Source organism: Colobus angolensis, unplaced genomic scaffold (assembly GCF_000951035.1).
Source record: "Colobus angolensis palliatus isolate OR3802 unplaced genomic scaffold, Cang.pa_1.0 Scaffold484, whole genome shotgun sequence".
NCBI classification, from domain to species: domain Eukaryota; kingdom Metazoa; phylum Chordata; class Mammalia; order Primates; family Cercopithecidae; genus Colobus; species Colobus angolensis.
Window position 1 is genome coordinate 103633 of NW_012118310.1, and position 19096 is coordinate 122728.

The 19096-nt window shown below is 53.4% G+C and overlaps 1 protein-coding gene and 1 pseudogene across 2 annotated transcripts in view; one reads left to right on the forward strand and one right to left on the reverse strand.

The window, feature by feature from the left end:
- Positions 1 to 13179, reverse strand: part of ARVCF (armadillo repeat gene deleted in velocardiofacial syndrome) — a 51122-nt gene extending 37943 nt beyond the window's left edge. Inside the window, exon 1 of the mRNA XM_011959140.1 lies at positions 13116 to 13179. The gene's annotated coding sequence lies outside the window, so the exon portion shown is untranslated. The remainder of the gene's footprint in view (positions 1 to 13115) is intronic.
- LOC105524047 lies at positions 7880 to 10056 on the forward strand (annotated as a pseudogene). Its single transcript, XR_001003690.1, has one exon. The product of XR_001003690.1 is annotated as a beta-citrylglutamate synthase B pseudogene (transcript).
- Positions 13180 to 19096: the final 5917 nt, after the last annotated feature.

Here is a 19096-nt window from a genome sequence, read left to right on the forward strand (position 1 = left end):
ATCTCCAAAAAAAAAAAAAATTAGCCAGGCATGCTGGCATGCACCTGTAGTCCCAGCTACTTGAGAGGCTGAGGTAGGAGGATCACTGGGGCCTGGGAGGTCGAGGCTGCAGTGAGCTCTAATCATGCTACTAAACTCCAGCTTGGGTGACAGAGTGAGATCCTGTCTCAAAAAATGAAAAGAAAAATAAAAATGTAAGAATACAGAATTGTATACATATGTAACAAACCTGCACGTTGTACACATGTACCCTAGAACTTAAAGTGTAATAATAATAATAATAAAGGCTAAAAAAAAGAAAAGGAATACAGAATTGTCTGTTTGGAAAGTGAAAAAATATACTCCCGCATCATACCTTAAAATGTATGGGTTACAGCCAGAATTGTCCTCAGAGGTAAATTCATAGCTTGAAACTGTTTAATTATCAAACTATAAAGGATGAATATGAGTAAATTAGGCCCCAAACAAAAATTCTCATTGAAATGACCAAGAAAACATGGAAGTTAAGGGAATAAAAATTGTACCTATCACTGACTACCTTTCACAAGCCAGAAAGAGAGAAATATTCAACAGATATTGTTCAGAGAGGACAGGACTAGAGAAGATACAGAAAATTAACCTGTGAGCCCAGGATCACACTGTCAAGTTCCCTGTTGTGCTCTCAGGCCTCTGCCTGTGCAGAGATTTACAAAAATCTAAACCTTCCCCTGCCTCTACAGCTGAAAGTGAAAGTCAGAGACAGAAACCACCTGGGCTTCTGCTGAGTGACAGGTCAGGGCAAGTGCAGCAGCCAGCACAGCACCTGACACATAGCAGGTGCTTGAGGTGTTTCTGCTGCACAAAGAAAGCAAGGATGAGCAGCCAGGAACAGTGCACTGGCCAGCAAAGCATCATAGCTCCCGTGCGCAGACCAGCCTGAAGAATCAGAGCTGGGCCCTACACTGAAGGCAATTTGTACAGGAAATTGAAGAAGTGTCATGAGAAGGACTGCCCTGGGGCTCCAGAGGCTCAGGAGGTGCTACCTTGGTGAGGTCATCTCTGCATCTAGAACGATCAGGGAGTGGGCCACCCAAGCACTCTGCAGAGTCCAACGTGGGGGTGGGCAAGCAGTAAGGATGGTGGTGTCCCAGGGACTGAAGATGGCTTTTATCCTGAAGGGGATGGGGAGACTCACGGGAGGAAATCATAAACATTTGCTGAAGCAGTGGGCAAGAAAACCAGGCTCAGCACAGGAGCTTCCAAGACCCTGGAAGAAAAAGCCCCTACCAGTTGCAGGGTAAGGGACAGTGGACACTACCCCACTCCTACCCAGTCCCCTTCTCGCTGCCCAAGCCTGCTGTCCTCAGATCTGGGGGACACTCCTCCTGCCCTACCAAAGTGGCAGTGGCTCTGGGAGGTAATCACTATCGGCAGGTGATATAGTTTGAATATTTGTCCCTGCCCAAATCTCATATTGAAATGTAATCCCCAATGCTGGAGGTGGGGCCTGGTGGGAGATGAATGGATCATGGGGGCAGATTTCTCATGAATGTTTTCACGCCATCCCCTTGGTGCTGTCCTTGCGATAATGAGTGAATTCTCACGAGATCTGGCTGCATAAAAGTGTGTGGTACCTCCTCCTCCTCTCTCTCTTGATCCTGTTTTCGCCATGTGAAATGCCTGCTCTCGCTTCCCCTTCTGCTAGGACTGGAAGCTTCCTGAGGCTTTGCCAGAAGCTCATATTGGAGCTACGTTCCCTGTACAGCCTGCAGAACTGTGAGCCAATTAAACCTCTTTTCTTTATAAATTTCCCAGTCTCAGGTATTTCTTTATAGCAATGAAAGAAGAGCCTAATACAGTGGGGGTTGAGAGACTCCAAGTAAACAGGGCAGGACAGGTGGGTTTAGGGTTGGGGGTGAGCACCAGGAGTAAGTGGACCTTGCTAGCTTACGGAATGGACCTCAAGACCCAGGGCTCCCCAGGACACAAGGCTGTCAGCGTAGGTCACTGGGTCACAGGCAGCCTCCTTCCTTGCACCACACTCTGGGGCCTGCCTATACCCACCCCCAGCAACACTGAACCTCTGGAAGACCCTGGCTCTGCAAAGACAAAAGTCTGTGAACATGAAGCCTTAATTTAAAATTAACCAATGCCTCTTTCACAGGTTTGGTAAATAAACGTCTGGAATTCTTTCTTCAAACACAAATAACTGAATTAGTCTCATTACAAACAATAGCTCCCTGCAGATGGGCAAATGCCACAGAAATGTCACCAAAAAGCCTGGAAATGGAGGGTGTGCTTGCCTGGGGCTGGGCTGGCTCACTGAACCTCGGTTTCCCCAGTATAAGACACTCCTCTCCCACAGGTTCTGAGGTCCTGGAGGAAGATAGGTCTCACCCAAGTCCCTGGCCCCAGGTGAGTCTGGGCTTCAGCGGGTACAGCAGTTGGGTTGGGGGAGCTCCAGCTGAGAGGAGGTGGAACCAGGTGGGGTCCTGACCATGCCCTGACCATGCCCTGTGCTCTCCAGGGCCCTAGCCAGGCTGCTGGCCCTCCCAGGAGGCAATAAGACCCCATTCTCCCCAGGCAGGGGGACACAGGTGAGGCTTACAGTCTCTGCTCACTGACTGGGGGACCCGGTGCCACAGCCAACCTGCCCTAGTGTATTCAGAAGGCCCCTCTCCAGCAACCTCGGTTCCCAAAAGGTGCCAGGTGCAGCCAGGGTGCTTAGAACATAGGACCAACACAGTGGCTCACGCCTATAATCCCAGCACTTTGGGAGGCCACAGCGAGCAGATCACCTGAGGTCAGGAGTTTAGGACCAGCCTGGCCAACATGGTGAAACCCCGTCCCTATTAAAAATACCAAAAATTAGGCTGGGTGCGGTGGATCACACCTGTAATTCCAGCACTTTGGGAGGCCAAGGCGGGCGGATCACCTGAGGTCGGGAGTTCGAGACCAGCCTGACCAACATGGTGAAACCCCATCTCTACTAAAAATACAAAAAAAAAAAATTAGCCAGGCATGGAGGCTTATGCCTGTAATCCCAGCTACTTGGGAGGCTGAGGCAGGAGAATTGCTTGAACCCGGGAGGTGGAGGCTGCAGTGAGCTGAGATCACGCCACTGCACTCTAGTGCAGGCAAGAGTGAGACTGCCTCAAGAAAAGAAAAACAACATGAGGGGTGTCATCCTTCTCCCCTCCATCCCCAGGCCATGGCTCCAGGCCCCTAACCACCTCTTGCTGACCTCACTTCTCCTGTACCCCAACTCCTCCTGTTCCCAAACCGGAATCCCATCCCAAATCTCCCTGTCCCCCACCTCCTCCCGAATCCCTCCTCTCCCTCCTCCTACTCCCCTCAGGGCTCTCAGGCCTTCTCAACAGGGTCCCCACAGCCTCATCCTTCTCCGTGCTGGGAGACCTGGTAGCCCATGGCATGTTGCAAGGGGCACAGCTGATCCCCTCCACAGAGCCCTGGCGCCCGCACCTGCATATGGGCTTGTAACCGGAGGTTGGGGGAAGCTGAGGTGCACCAGCTGTGTGCACAGGAGGCTCAGCCCGGTGAACCATCTTCACAACCAGGATCCAGCAATACCCTTGCTGCAGGTCCCAGAGGCCTGCCTGGCAGGCGATCATCTGCAGGAGTGCTGGCATCACCCGGCACCAACACCCACAGGGTCCAGGCTGGGGTGAGAAAAGGCACAGGACTGGCGGGGAACAGAAGGTAAGCAAGAAGCCCCCGCACCTACTGTGCGAGGTGCTAGAGGCAAGCTCAGTGGGGACCAGCTCCGGGCCCAGGATGGCCTGGATCCCATAGCAAACCAGGAACTGTGTCACCTCACACACCCCCGCTGGGGGATCTGGGCTCCTAATTCACAGATACGGAGCCATGCACAGGGTAGCAGCACTTCATGGAAGGGGCAGATCCCTGCACTGTCTGTCTTCCCATTGTGGGGGTCTGTCCTCAGTGCAGGGCCCCAGGCGGGCGCTGTCTGCAGAAGGTGGGAGTGGCTGTCTCTCTGGAGAGGGGCTGCTGGGGCCCCTTCCCTCAGCTGCTACCTGAGGCCTTGGTATCCCTGGTGTCTGATCATCCCACCAAGTCTCTGCCCCCAGCACACACACATTTTCTGCCCCACCAGGACCTCAAGGTCAAGCCCAACTTGTTCAAATACAGAAAAGCTACTCAGGGCATGAAATGTTTGTTGCTGCAGCCCTGATAGTGGAGAAAAGTTGGAAACGGCCTGAATGTCCAAGATGGAAGCCGTCTCCTGAACACGCCTGGGAAAAGAGCAAGGCTGGAGGGGAAGGAGCTGGGGTGTCAGAGGAGAGGCAAGCCCACCGCAGTGGGACACCAAGGGTATGACAACAGGGGGCGCTGATGGGCAGTGCCGGGGCACAGGACCATGGCACACATCACACTTAGAAAGCACACATCGGGGAGGGTGGGGGAGGTCCGGTGTGCTGGGCTGTGCGCCTGCAACAGGCATAAGCTTTTGTTCCTCCTTTGCTGTGTTTTCTACATTTTCTATAAACAAGCACATACTGCTTCATTATTTAAAGGGCCAGGCACGATGGCTTACACCTGTAATCCCAGCATTTTGGGAAGCCGAGGCGGGCAGGTCACTTGGGGCTAGAAGTTTGAGACCAGCCTGGCCAACGTGACAAAACCCCATCTCTACTAAAAATACAAAAATTAGCCAGGTGTGGTGGCAGGTGCCTGTAGTCCCAGCTACTCAGATGGCTGAGGCACGAAAATCACTTGAACCCAGGAGGTAGAGGTTGCAGTGAGCCAAGATTGCACCATTGCACTCCAGCCTGAGTGACAGAGTGAGACTCTGTCTCAAAAAAAAAAAAGTGGGGGTGCTGGCACCACAGTCACCTGGCCTCTGCCTTGGCTCTCAGCCTCTCAGGCACACCCAGGGGAGCCTGGCCCAGCAGATGCAGAAAACACATCTGTGGCACTGTAAGGGCCTCAACTCCAGGCCTGGGGTGGGTGGTGGAGCCTCTGAGGAGGGAGACGTTGCCTAGTGAAGGGTGGACCTTGTCCAGGGTGAGCCTGGCCTCACTTTTTCCACCTGTATACTCACTGGCCCTCCAGGGACTACGGACCCCCTGGATGGGCCCTGGGGGCACCCAGCACCTCCCCCCAGGGCACACAGCAAAGGCCCTGGGAGGACTGGGAGGATGGGGTTGGTAGCCATCTCTGCAGCATCATTATCTTGCAAAATGCAGCAAGTAAATTCAGACGTGTAAATGGCCTAATTAGAATTTCAGGAAGAGTAAAAATATTTTCAAAAGAGAAAGTTTAACTAAAGGCATATTTTAAATACTGAAGTTATCAACTGCAAAATGGTCAACCTGGCAAGATGGGCCACAGGGGAGGGGGTGTGGGGCATCCAGCGCCCATCTTCCCCAGCCTCCGTATAGCTGTCCCCACGTCCTCTACCAGGCAGGTGAGAGAAGCCTCAGGCTCCCCAAATCTGAGCTTTAGGGGGGCACTCCCACAGGAACACTCCTACTGCATTGGACCTGACTCAAAGGATGCCCTCTGCTGTGGGTCAGGCACCCAGCCTGAGCCCAGGGAGGCTTCAATAACAGCCAGAGCCAACTGCAGCCAGTGGGACACAGGAGGCCCAAGGAGGGACCAGAGAGGCAAGCCCAGGAGCCTGGGATGCTCCAGGGAGGACAGGGACGAGGCGAGAGCTGGGGTAGACACAGGGGATGAAATGCACCAAACAGCCACTGCACTGCAGCCTGTGTACAGCTCAGGAGAGTCCCTGTGCATGGCATGACCAGGGCCCTTGCTGGTGTCCTGGGCACTGCAGGCCTCCCCAGGTTGACCCCATAGCACAACCTCACCACCAGCCACGAGTCATCCTGAACAAGGGGCGGCACAGCAGGGGTGGCTGGCCAGCCTACACCAGGCTCTCCAGCCACAAAGATAAGGTCTTCATGCAGCAGCCAGATCGCCGACCACCACCTGCCCACCAGCCCAAGGCTGGGACACAAAGAGGACACACATGAGCCCCTGGTCTGGCAGTGCCTCTGTCGGAGGCATGTGAACCAGAACAACTCCATCTTGAATAGGAGCTGGGTAAAATGAGGCTGACACCTACTGGGATGACTTCCCAGACTATGAAGGCATTGTAAGTCACAGAATGAGATAGGAAGTCGGCACAAAATACAGGTCATAAAGACCTTGCTGATAAAACAGTTTGCAGTAAATGAGCTGGTGAAAACCCACCAAAACCAAAATGGTCACAAGAGTGACCTCTGGTTGTCCTCACTGCTACACTCCCACCAGCGCCATGACAGTTTACACACGCCATGGCAATGTCAGGAAGTTACTCTGTATAGTCTAAAAAGGGGAGGCATGAATAATCCACTTCTTGTTTAGCATTATCGTCAAAAAATCATCATAAAAATGGGCAACCAGCAGCCCTCAGAGCTGCTGTCTGTGGAGTAACCATTCTTTTATTCCTTTACTTTCTTAATAAACTTGCTTTCACTTTGCACTGTGGACTCTCCCTGAATTCTTTCTTGTGCGAGGTCTAAGAACCCTCTCTTGGGGTTTGGATCAGGACCCCTTTCCTGTAACAACTGTGCCTTGGGTCACAAGGATATTGGAGCCCATGACCCTCGAGGATGAGGCCAGTCCTCCCAGCAGCCTGGGCAAGGGACACCCTCCCGCTTCCCCATGAAAGGCCACGTGAGCTGACGTCAGGAGAGTCACACCCCTCACCACAGGCTGGCTCAGGGGCTGTGGGCCCCGAGGTCCCAGCAGTGTCCGCAACCTTAGCATACAGCATCGAAAGGCCAGGCACCCACAGAGGGGGCCAGGTGGCTGTGGGGGCCCAGGCCTTACTCTCAGGAAACAGGTCCCAGGCACACCACAACCCTCGCAGGGGAGCCAGCCTGCTCCAGCAGTGCCAGCTTACAGGGAGTCCCATACAGGTCCCAGGGAGGAGAAACCACACCCCTCCTCCCCAGAGAACGAACACACACACCCCTAGAGGCACACACAGGATACTTGGGACACCTGCCAGCAGACGGACAGCCAGGAGGCCCCCCACCCCCATCTTTACAACACCAGCAAACACAAACTGTAAGACACGAAGGCGTTGGGGCGTTTCCATTTTCTAATGACAGAAGACACTAGTCAAGAAACAGTTCAGGCTGGGCGTGGTGGCTCATGCCTTTAATCCCAGCACTTTGCGAGGCTGAGGTGGGAGGATCACCTGAGGTCAGGAGTTCAACACCAGCCTGGCCAACATGGCGAAACCCCATCTCTATTTAAAAAAAAAAAAAAGATTACAAAAATTAAACCGGGGATGGTGGCAGGCGCCTGTAATCCCAGCTACTCGGGAGGCTGAGGCAGGAGAATTGCTTGAACCCGGCAGGCGAAGGTTGCAGTGAGCTAAGGATGCACCACTGCACCCCAGCCTGGGTGACAAAGGGAGACTCTGTCTCAAAACAAACAAACAAAAAGGAAATAGTTCAGATGCAGCTGTGAAAACAAAGTTAAATCACTGCTGCCCGTTCACATCAGAATAAATACTAGTTGGTGCTATGGGCTGAATGTGTGCCCAAAGTCCATATGCTAGAAACTTAATTCCCAACACAACAGTGTTGAAAGTGGGACCTCTAAGAGATGTTTAAGTCACAAGGGCTCTGCGCATGAATGAATGGATTAATTCCGTTACTGTGGGAGTGGATTTGTTATCTCGGGCGCAGTTTCCTGATAAAAGGATGGGTTCTGCGTCCTTCAGCGCTCTCTCACCTGTGCTCCTGCCCTTCTGCCACCTCCTGGTCCTGGGGTATGCCGCGACAAGAAGGCCCTCGCCAGATGTGGCCCCTCAATCCTGGACTTCGTTGTCTCCAGAATTGTTAGAAATAAGTCTTTGTGGAGCTTCCGGGTTTATGGATTCGTGGGCTGCTTCCAACTGCTAGGAGGGTGGTGCCCTCCAACGCTGGGACAGAAGACCCTGTGCTCAGGACTCTTCCAGACCTCTTTATCTGGCTGTTCATCTTCCATAATCAACTGATAGACATTACATCCAAGAGGAAATAATCCAGGCAAGGAAACACAAGCTAATCAAGATGTGTAGTTCTGTGGCTGCCAAGTTGTGGTTTTTGACAGATCGTCGCACCAGGGAAGACTATCCTCAAAAAGAGATTTTACGAGCGCTGAAGGCCAAATGTTGTGAGGAGGAACTGGACTTTAGGGCTGTGGTGATGGATGAGGTGGTGCTGACAATTGAGCAAGGAAACCTGGGTCTGCGGATCAATGGAGAGCTAATCACTGCCTACCCACAAGTGGTGGTAGTCAGAGTACCAACCCCTTGGGTGCAGAGTGATAGTGACATCACTGTTTTGCGCCATCTAGAGAAGATGGGATGCCGGTTAATGAACCGACCTCAAGCCATCCTGAACTGTGTTAGTAAGTTCTGGACATTTCAAGAGTTAGCTGGCTATGGTGTTCCTCTGCCAGATACTTTCTCTTATGGTGGCCATGAAAATTTTGCTAAAATGATTGATGAAGCAGAAGTACTGGAGTTCCCAATGATAGTAAAGAATACGCGGGGTCATAGAGGTAAAGCTGTTTTCTTGGCTCGAGATAAGCACCATTTGGCTGATCTAAGCCATCTTATTCGCCATGAAGCACCATACCTGTTCCAGAAGTATGTTAAAGAGTCTCATGGATGGGATGTACGTGTCATTGTCATGGGAGGCCGTGTGGTTGGCACCATGTTACATTGTTCAACAGATGGGAGAATGCAAAGCAACTGCTCATTAGGTGGTGTGGGGATGATATGCTCATTGAGTGAACAAGGGAAGCAGCTAGCTATCCAGGTGTCTAATATCCTGGGGATGGATGTATGTGGCATTGACCTGTTGATGAAAGATGACGGCTCCTTCTGCGTCTGTGAGGCCAATGCAAATGTAGGTTTCATCGCCTTTGATAAGGCTTGTAATCTAGATGTAGCTGGTATCATAGCAGACTATGCCGCCTCCCTTCTACCCTCTGGCCGGCTCACCCGGCGTATGTCCCTGCTCTCCGTGGTGTCCACTGCCAGTGAGACTAGTGAGCCGGAGCTGGGTCCCCCAGCCAGCACTGCTGTTGACAACATGAGTGCAAGTTCCAGCTCTGTTGACGGCGACCCTGAAAGCACGGAGCGAGAGCTGCTCACCAAGCTCCCAGGGGGCCTGTTCAACATGAACCAGCTGCTAGCCAATGAAATCAAACTACTGGTGGACTGACTCCACTGGTAATTAACCAACAAAAACCCTTGTAAAACTTTCTTTCTTTTTTCTTTTCTATTTTTGAAACCAACTTGCAATGCTGTTCATGGAGGATGCTCAGGAAGATGAGAGAAAATTAGTAGGATTAGTTGGAGAGAGTGGGAGATAGATGAGACCTCTGCTCATAAGATGTTACTTTCATTTACAAATCCTACAAATAGAGAGGCAGAATAGGTGGGGTATAGAAAAATGTCAGGCTCTCATAGTTACCCTTTTAAATTGCTAAAAAATTTGTATACTCATAGGCCATGAGGAACAAATACTTTTTTTTTTTCATGGTCCCTTGCTTTTGTTTTTGTACCAAAAAAAAAAAAGTTTTGCTACAAATATCCAAGTAGCATAACTTCACATTGTGTTGGAAGATTTGTCATTGAGGAAAACATCTGCTTAAATTACAGGAATTTTTCTATTATACAGCTCTGAAAATTCTGCCATTTCCTTATTAACTAGCAGCTTTAGTTTGTAGTTTATGAAATCTCGAGGGGCTCTTTTACTGGGATTACTTATTTTTGTTTTTTCCCCCTTAATTTGGTGGGAGGGTCAAAGTGACTATAACCCAATAAAGACTTCTTAATGACAAAATTGGCATGTTTGCATGATGAAATGGAAATGAACAGTATTGCAATGTCCGGTATACAAAGTAACATTTATTCAATGTAGATAAAATTACACTAGTTTAAAATATGTGCATTGACTTGTATTTGTTAGTGTTTTAGTCTTTTTTGGAAGATGTGCTCTGTTAATGTTGCTTTTTTTTTTTTTAATACATGCTAGTCTAACATTTCCTGCTCTATGCCTGCATCTTTAACAATGGCCAAAGTGAAGAAAATGCTACCTTTTTTGTTAACAAGACACTGACTTAAAACGTGAAAAAAAAAAAAAAAAAGAAATAAGTCTTTGTTTTTCAGGAATTAGCCAGTCTCAGGTATTCTGATACAGCAGCACCAAATGGACTAAGACAGACAGATTAAATCCTGTGTACAAAACTAAAGTAAAAATACCTTCTACAAGAAAAGACAGGTGCATGTTTATCTGGCTATATGCTAGGGAGGGTGACTACACAGAGTGATGGAATATCTAAAAATGGAGAAAGGCTGAGTGCGGTGGCTCACGCCTGTAATCCCAGCACTTTGGGAGGCCGAGGAGGGCAGATCACGAGGTCAGGAGATCGAGACCATCCTGGCTAACAGGGTGAAACCCTGTCTCCACTAAAAATACAAAAAATTAACCGGGCGTGGTGGCGGGCGCCTGTAGTCCCAGCTACACCGAAGGCTGAGGCAGGAGAATGATGTGAACCTGGGAGGCGGAGCTTGCAGTGAGCCGAGATCACACCACTGCACTCCAGCCTGGGCGACAGAGTGAGACTCTGTCTCAAAAAAATAATAATAAAAAATAAAACTTAAAAAATAAAATAAAAATGGGGAAAAATCCAACAGACTTCACCACAAAATGTGAAACATTCTTGACATCAAAAATGATCATAAACAAAAATTAAAAGGGTGAGAAAAATGTACAGCAGGCAGAAAGATGAGTGAAGAATGAATATCTTTTATATATAAGGACTCATATAACGGCTGAGAAACCCATCAAAACCCAAGAGAAAGCCCGGCACGGGGGCCAGGCAGCCACAGGAGACAAAGCCGCAACACCCCGCAGGCACGCGGCGGCTGATGGAGGAGGCCAGGCTGGTGCTGATCTCTGACAGGACACCACTGCTGGTCAGCTATGGGAAAGGGCAGGGCATCTGTGTCCCCGCCAGCTCTTCTCACCCAGGCCTGGTCTCAGCGTGCACTACCCATCACACCCTCCCAGCTCCCCCTCCTAAGGGAGCCCTGCTACTCATCACCATCTTGTAACTCCACAGTTGGCCACTGGTTTCTCTGTCTGTTGTGTTGTTTCTCTGTGTGTCTCCTCAACCCGGCTGGGAGCTCCTCAGGGGAAGGGCTGGGCCTGATGTGTCTGTGATGCCCAGGACTCAGCATGAGGCTGGGTGAGTGGGTGCTGAGTATGGCAACACATGGGTGTTTATATCAGCCCCTGTCTCAGCTGAGCCCTGAGGCTCCCCCCTGCTGTGGGCAGGACCACACCTCAGGGCCCAGCAGAGCAGGCAGCCACAAGCCAGGGCCCAGGTTGCCCAGGCCAGCACCACACCAGCGCCCAGAGCAGACATGACAAATCAATCACCACAGCAGACCAGAATAAACAATCACCACATTGCAGGTGGGAAGGACAGGAGATGGGGAAAGGCAGAGAAAGAGGCACAGAGAGGGCCACAGAGAAACACAGAGAAGACCAAGAACTGGAAGGGGGAGGGAAAAGGAGGGATAAGAAAGGAGCAAGCAACAGGAGGGAGAGTGAGCAAGTGTGCCTGGGCAGCCTTGGACCTGCCCAGCCAACCACCCTCCCGTGGGCCTTGTTACCAGGGCTGTCGTTTGGCATCTGGCTAACCTGGCCTCCCTGAAGTGTGGTGGCCTATGAGGAGTTAAGGGCAGTGGGACAGCCCCTCTTGCCACCCTGAGAAGCCCCATCCCCTGTGCCACAAGCAACCCAAGTACCCTGCCTGAGCCTCTTTGTCCCAACCCAGAAGACCCTGCATAGCCAAATGTCCTGAGCAGTGACATTCTCGGCCAGACGCTGATCCTCCCACACAGCCAGGAGGCAGCAGACCCAGCTCCCACTAGGCTGGCCTAGCTGGCACCTTTCCACGCCCAAGGACTTGGGAACAGGCAAGGAGTCAGTCATCCTGTCCCTCCCCTCTGTCCTAGAGCCCTCAGCCCAGGTCACTCAGGCATCCGGAGGCCATGGCCTTCTCCCTACCACTTAAGCATAGCACTGGTTGGGCCACGCCTCCACACTGGGCACTAAGTGTCACTGAGAAACCACAGGGCTGTCAGCCATGCCTCCCACAGAGACTGCTTTCTGGGGGGACAGGCAAATGGCCAGGGTGGGACTGGAGGAACAAGAATGGCCAGGAGCCATTCTTTTAAGTCACCACCCACTCTGCAGAATAGCATATAGCACCCATCACGACAAAACCCTGTTAGCGTGGCTATGAGCAGGGCATGCCTTACCACCCTTCAGAGTGTCCTGGGGGACATGGACCACTTAGCTTCCAACCCTGCCACGCTCCAACCTGGGCACTATGCCTCAGTCCCACTAGAGCTAGCAGCCATGATAAGCAGAGGAACACCCAACACAGATAATCCCCGAGGCCACGGGCCAGTACACGTGGTCTATGGCTGTGATCAGAGCACGTTCAGACTATTCAGTTATGGGCTGTCTGCAGCCACTTTCATCCTACAATGGCAGAGCACTGCAACTGTGACAGAGACCGTAAGGCTTGCAAAATTGAATTATTTACTCTCTGACCCTTTCAGACAAAGTTTTGTGTGCCTGGCCTCCAGGACTATCCTCTGTCCCTGTGGCTCCAGTCTCCCAGGGGGCAAGTGAATGACTGTGCCAATACTAGATGCCACTGCAGCTGGCATCCTAGCTAAGGCAGGTGAAGAGCAGACCCAGTGAATGTCCAAACCAACACCAACCAGCAACCTAGTCAGCCAGCCCCAAACAGGCTTGTCCCTAAAGCCAGACATCAAAACAGTGGCTGCTGTCCATATTCAGGCCAGTAACAAACTGGCCTGAAGCTGGGAGGGAGGAGGCCCTCACATCCACCCTGTCCAGCCCAGGAGCTGTGCCCACCCAGGGTGAGAAGGACCAGGAGCACACCGTGTCCACGGCCACAGTCCATCCCTGTCACCCCCACCCTCCAGGCCCACAAAAACACTCTGCTGTCCTATGAGGGAGAGGATGTCCCCAAGCTAAACCCAGGCCACTCACCTGTCTTGAGGGGAGATCAGCATGTCCTGACACCCACCCTGCGGGCTCTGGTTCCTGCAGGGAAACCAGAAGACACAAGTGAGGTCAATCCAGCTGGTAAGTCCCTGCTGGATAAAGGTACACGAGCCCAGACCGTCCTCTAAGAAGGACTTTGTCAAGCCTGACCTGAAGGTCATCCCATGGTGCTCCTGACTCATAACCACACACTCATGTGTACCTTCTTGTCCCCACGTGTCCAGGACTGCAGTTGACACTGGGCTGCCAGGGTTCCTTGTCAGCATTTCTAATGCTGTTGACCATCCTTCAGGAACGTGATCCTTCAGAGATGTGGACGGATAATGATGTCTTCCCCATCACACACAGCACAGCAGGAGGACTCCCACCCCAGGGTAGCCAGGCTCGGGTCCTGCTGGCCCACGCAGGTGCTCATAGCTCCACAAGGCACCTGCTCTACGTCCCTGGAGTCTGCTCCTGCCTTGTAGGCCAGGCCATGTGCCTCTCCTGAGGTTCCCTGAGGCCAACACAGATCCTGGGCCCTCCTAGGCAGGCAGCTGTCCCCAACAGTCTCCAGGACAGGGAAGGCAGGGAAGCAGGCAGGTTCCTGGCCCTGGAGCGGAGGCCAGGTATGAACGACCATTTGTCTGGGACGGGGGGACCTGGCACTCAAGCCTGGGGTGCTCAGGCTTATGGGCTGGAGCAGAGACAAGGGGGTGCCTGTGCTCACACAGCCTTCAGCCTTCCTCAGGGAAGGACCCTGCGGTTTCCTGTCTCAGCCAATGGCCCCGGGGACACATTCCCTCTCGTTACATCTAGGCCTGGGGATGTTGCCAGAATGTTCATGTCGTAAAAATGAAAAACAGGACACCGCAGACAGACAGGGAAGGGCTGGGCCTCGGATGGGAGGCCGTCTCTGGGGGACACGGGTAATGAGAGCTCTCTCCCCCAGCTCTACGGTGTTTTCTAGACGGTTCTGAGGCCCTGCCCAATAGTCCTTTGTGGTCATGGTCCATTCTGGCGCTCCCACGGTGTCTCTCCCTGTCTCCCAACAGCCTCTTCATCATGGGAAGGGGTCCAAGTGAGGGTGGGCGACAGGCTACGCCTCAGGGTGGGATCATGGTGGGTGGGACACAGGGCCTGAGGCAGGGAAGAACCAGGGACCAAGCCATGCACATGTGCATATGCATGTGTGTGCATGTGAATATGAGCGTGTGTATGTGCCTGAGAGGGGCAGACCCGGCTGGGAGCCCACCCACCAGCACTGCGTCCCCAAGAAGAGATGCTGCTCCTACTCCAAGGTCTGAGGCTTAGGAACCAGCCTTTGCTCTGAGTGTGACATTTCTAGGAAGCCTCTGCTTTTAGCTTAAGTGTTCACATAGGTTTTGAACCACAGAGAACCATGTGACTTTTTAAAATCAGTCCTGATAAGCACCAGCCTGTCCCGAGGAGTCACCATGTGCCACAGACTCACAACACACTGGCTGTGAGCCATCATCTCACTGACACTACCAGGTGCCTCAGGTTGGCTATATACCCCATTTTACACATGGAGAAACTGGGTCCAGGCCAGGCAGTGGCTGGGCCAGGATTTAACTCAGGTCTTCCTGTCCCCAGGGCCTCCCAAAGTCCCCCACCCAGATGGGGAAGTGTGGCCAAAGAAGAACACGGCTCTTTCGTCATGGGCCTCCCACCTCATGGGGTCCAGCCAGGCCAAGAACCTGCAACCATATGGGAGAGCCAATAGGAGACCCTGGGAAGGGGTTCAAGTGAGGCATTGGAGAGGGCTTCCCCCAGGAGATGGGTGGGAGCAGAGAACAGCAGCACCACAGGAGGCTGGATGGTAGGAGCAGCCAGAGCTGCAGGTCTCCTTCCTAAGGGTACGCTAGCCACAGCAGCATCGTACAGGCAGGGGCAGAGCAGAGCATCTGTGGCCAACCTAAGGGAGCTCTGGGCAGTGGACAGACAGAGGGATGACAGGCAGGACAGTGATGTGAAGGCAGAACTAGTGATGGGATCATATGGAAAGGTAGGGGGGTGCTCACCCTGGGGAGCCCCCCGAGTACCACTTCAAGGCTGCTCTGCAGGCCCTGAGGTCACCTGCCTGGCCAAGGACCCAGTACCAGCCGCCTCAAGGCCGGGGGACGATCACACCCTTTATTGGGCCCTTTCCCCCAGTGAGGATGGCCTGGCATGGGCCCCCCCACCAAACTCTCCAGACCCAGTGGCTGGCCACGGGGCTCTGCCAGCCCCTGGCTACACCCCACTGATGCCCTAGGAAGGCCTGTGGTTCTGGCACGGTATCCATGGTCCAACCAAAGGGCTGAGAGGTCTCATACTGGGGCATGAGCCTGGCCCAGGCCACAAAGCCAGATTAGCAAGCTACAGCCCCTTGGATGGCTGACAGCACGGAGCAGCTCCCATGGGTACACACTGGGCCCAGAACTGGGATAGAGGATGCAGCCTGGGCTGGGTAGGCAGTGAGGAGCCCAGGTGAGCTCACTCTGCACCCCCTGAAATGTGGTCTCAGCAGGCCACCCCCTCCCCAAGTCTCCTCACTTCCTGCTCTGTGAGCGGCAGGTGACACTGACTGCAGATAGCTGAGAACATGCTCTGGTAACAGCCAATGCAGGCAGGTGCGTGGAGTGCCCCGTGGCCACTGGACAGGGAAGGTCCTTGCTGCTCAATCACAATGGTGTCCACTACAGCAAAACCCAGTCTTCTCCTAGGCCTGCTGCCACTCAAGGCACATAGTGAAAACACGCCCACTTCTACTGTGGACATTGAGACACAGCCCATACCTGGGAGGGCCTGGGAGGTCCCTGGGCACGCACTTGAAGGACACTGCACTTTTGGGGCTACATAGGCACAGGGCTAGTCTTTCACTATCCCCACTGAGCCTGTGTGTGGTCACCCACCATCTGGCCTTCAGGCCTCCTTCCGCCTGCACTAAGCGTGTGAGGGGCACCGAGGGGACTTGCTTGGCTCCTCTCTAACTCCAGGCCCTCCATAGGCAGCTCAGAGGTCGAGCTCCGGTCATCCAAACCAGTAGTCTGGGGAAGGGTCCTGGTCTGCTGCAGGAAGCTGGGTGGAGCCAGTCTTGCCTGCCATGGCGGTCCCAGCTGCCCTCTGGTGGCCACGCTCGGCTCCCCATTGCTTTGCAAGAGATGGCAGTCCCTCAATCAGCAGGGGCAGTGGGAAGGGCCTGTGCCTAACTGGTTATGGGGTGTGGTGAACTCTGTGGCCCCAGGCATCCACCAGTTCTGGGTCATCTTCTTGACCTGAAATAGGCCAAGATGTGAAGCCCCTGAGCCAGGAAAGCCTACTAAGGGATCCTTGATACCGTGTCTCCTCAGAGTAACCCAAGACTTCATCTTGGGTTTTTCTGGGTTTTTTTTTTTTTTTGAGACGAAGTCTCGCCCTGTCACCCAGGCTGGAGTGCGATGGCACGATCTTGGCTCACTGCAACTTCTGCCTCCCGGGTTCAGGCAACCCTCCTGCCTCAGTCTCCCCAGCAGCTGGGATTACAGGCATGTGCCACCAGGCCCAGCTAATTTTTTTGTATTTTTAGTGGAAACAGGGTTTCACCATATTGGCCAGGCTGGTCTCAAACTCCTGACCTCATGTGATCTGTCTGCCTGCCTCAGCCTCCCAAAGTGTTGGGATTACAGGCGTGAGCCACCGTGACCAGTCCATCCTGGCTTTTGTTTGTTTGTTTGTTTGTTTTTTGAGACAGAGTCTCACTCTATCACCCAGGCTGGAGAAGAGTGGTGTGATCTCGGCTCACTGTAACCCTCACCTCCCTGGTTCAAGCAATTCTGCATCAGCCTCCCAAGTAGCTGGGACTACAGGCACATGCCACCATGCCTGGCTAATTTTTGTATTTTTAGTAGACACAGGGTTTCGCCATGTTGGCCAGGCTCGTGTCTAACTCTTGACCTCAGGTGATCCGCCTACCTTGGCCTCCCAAAGTGTTGGGATTACAGGCGTGAGCCACCATGACTAGCCTCATCCTGGTCTTAACTGAAGCTGGTGACAAAAGAACAGACACCTCCGGCCGGGCGCGGTGGCTCAAGCCTGTAATCCCAGCACTTTGGGAGGCCGAGACGGGCGGATCACGAGGTCAGGAGATCGAGACCATCCTGGCTAACATGGTGAAACCCCGTCTCTACTAAAAATACAAAAACTAGCCGGGCGAGGTGGCGGGCGCCTGTAGTCCCAGCTACTCCGGAGGCTGAGGCAGGAGAATGGCATAAACCCGGCAGGCGGAGCTTGCGGTGAGCTGAGACTCCAGTCCCGGCGACAGAGCGAGACTCCGCCTCAAAAAAAAAAAAAAAAAAAAAGAACAGACACCTCCCCACGACTAAGCCACCATCAGGGAAGTCCCCAGGACCCCCAAGGCCCACCTGGTGCTCTGCAGTGCTGTCCCTGGACTCCCACCCTCCATTCCTGGCCCCATCTACAGAGTGGGCCCTGACTCCCTATCCCAACTCTACCCTGTCACTCCCTCTGCCAGGGCCAGGTGGGGAACACGACAGATGGGCTAGACAGAGGGTGGTGCCTGGCATCCACGCGCAGAGCTCCCTGATCCTCCCAGAGACTGGGGATCCTGCTGCTCCTGCTCCTCCTGTCCTCACTCTGGACTGCCTCATGCTCCCCCAGGCCAGACTCCTGGGGTGACGGAGCACAGTGAACTCACCCTGAATCCCTAGTAGCACAAACAGGAGGAGGGGTGCTATCCTACCCTCACAGAGCCACAGAGATGCAGAGGGAGGGAAGACACTGCAGGGCCACCTCTGGAAGGGGTGCCAGAGCAAACATGGGAGCCAAGCAGCCCAGATGTGGTGGGTGGGGAGGCTCAAATTTAGCAAGACTGAGGGTCAGACCTTGTTCTCCCAGGAGGGACCTTGGTCAGGAGGTTCTTGTGTTTATGCAGAAAAGTCTGACAGGGCAGCTCAGCCAAGAGCTGGGCAGGGGCTGGCTTGGCTGTGCTCAACTACCCTCTCAGCTGGGACTTGAGTCCCTTAGCGAATGTTCTGTGCCCAGTCCTCTGCTGGGCCCTGGTGGACCCCAGAATGGGGGTAGGGTGGGGTCAGGGGACAATTGGGAACAGACATTGTAGATAGGATGCGGCAAGACTAGGGGAAATGCCTTCCCAGACACGCTGTGGTTCACACTGTGGCCTGACCTAAGGCCTGGATCACCTGCTCAGGAACTGACTGGCCACTGGCATGGCACACTGGGCAAGAGAGCGCTGACTGCCCCCTGCATTCAGCACCATCTCAGCTCCAATACAGTGAGTACAAGACAGGTAACACCTGCCCTGTTTGGATCAGACCTCTAACCACCGCCTGGATCCCAGAGCAAAGGCAGATAAGGCAGTAGTAACGAAGTAGGAAGAAGTAAAGGCAGCTACCCCAGAGAAGCTAAGGTCAGGAGAGGTGGAGGCTCCCAATGCACCCCGCAGGCCCATACCATAGAGAAGGCCTCCCCCACAGCGGTGTGGGTACCCACCTGAGGTTATTAGCAGCATGAAGAGCCTACTTTAAAAAACACCCACAGGGCACCTTTATTTTCCTTATTTCTAACTAGGGTGTAGGGAAAGGGAGCTGAAGTCCTTTGGTTCCATTTTAAGTATGCTACGTTACACATAGCTAAGAAACGGTGAAATTTTATAAGCAGCCAATATTTAATTATTTAAAAATTAAAATAGGCTGGAGATCTCAGGCCATCTGCCCAGGGCGACTCCCCAGCAAACCGAGCAGAGGCTCCCAGAGTGCAGAAGACATGCTCTGCACGGGCCCCGAGGGGGCGCAGGGCGACCTGAAGGGGGAGACCCAGGCTGGGAATCCAGGTGGCGTGCCCTCGCTCACCCCCGAGGCGGCAGGAGCAGCGCGGCGCGGGGACATCCCTCCGGGCCGTCGGTGCCCCTGCGTTTCCCGGCGGCGCGCTGCCCCAGGAAAGTTCCAGGCCTGCCGCCCCTCGGG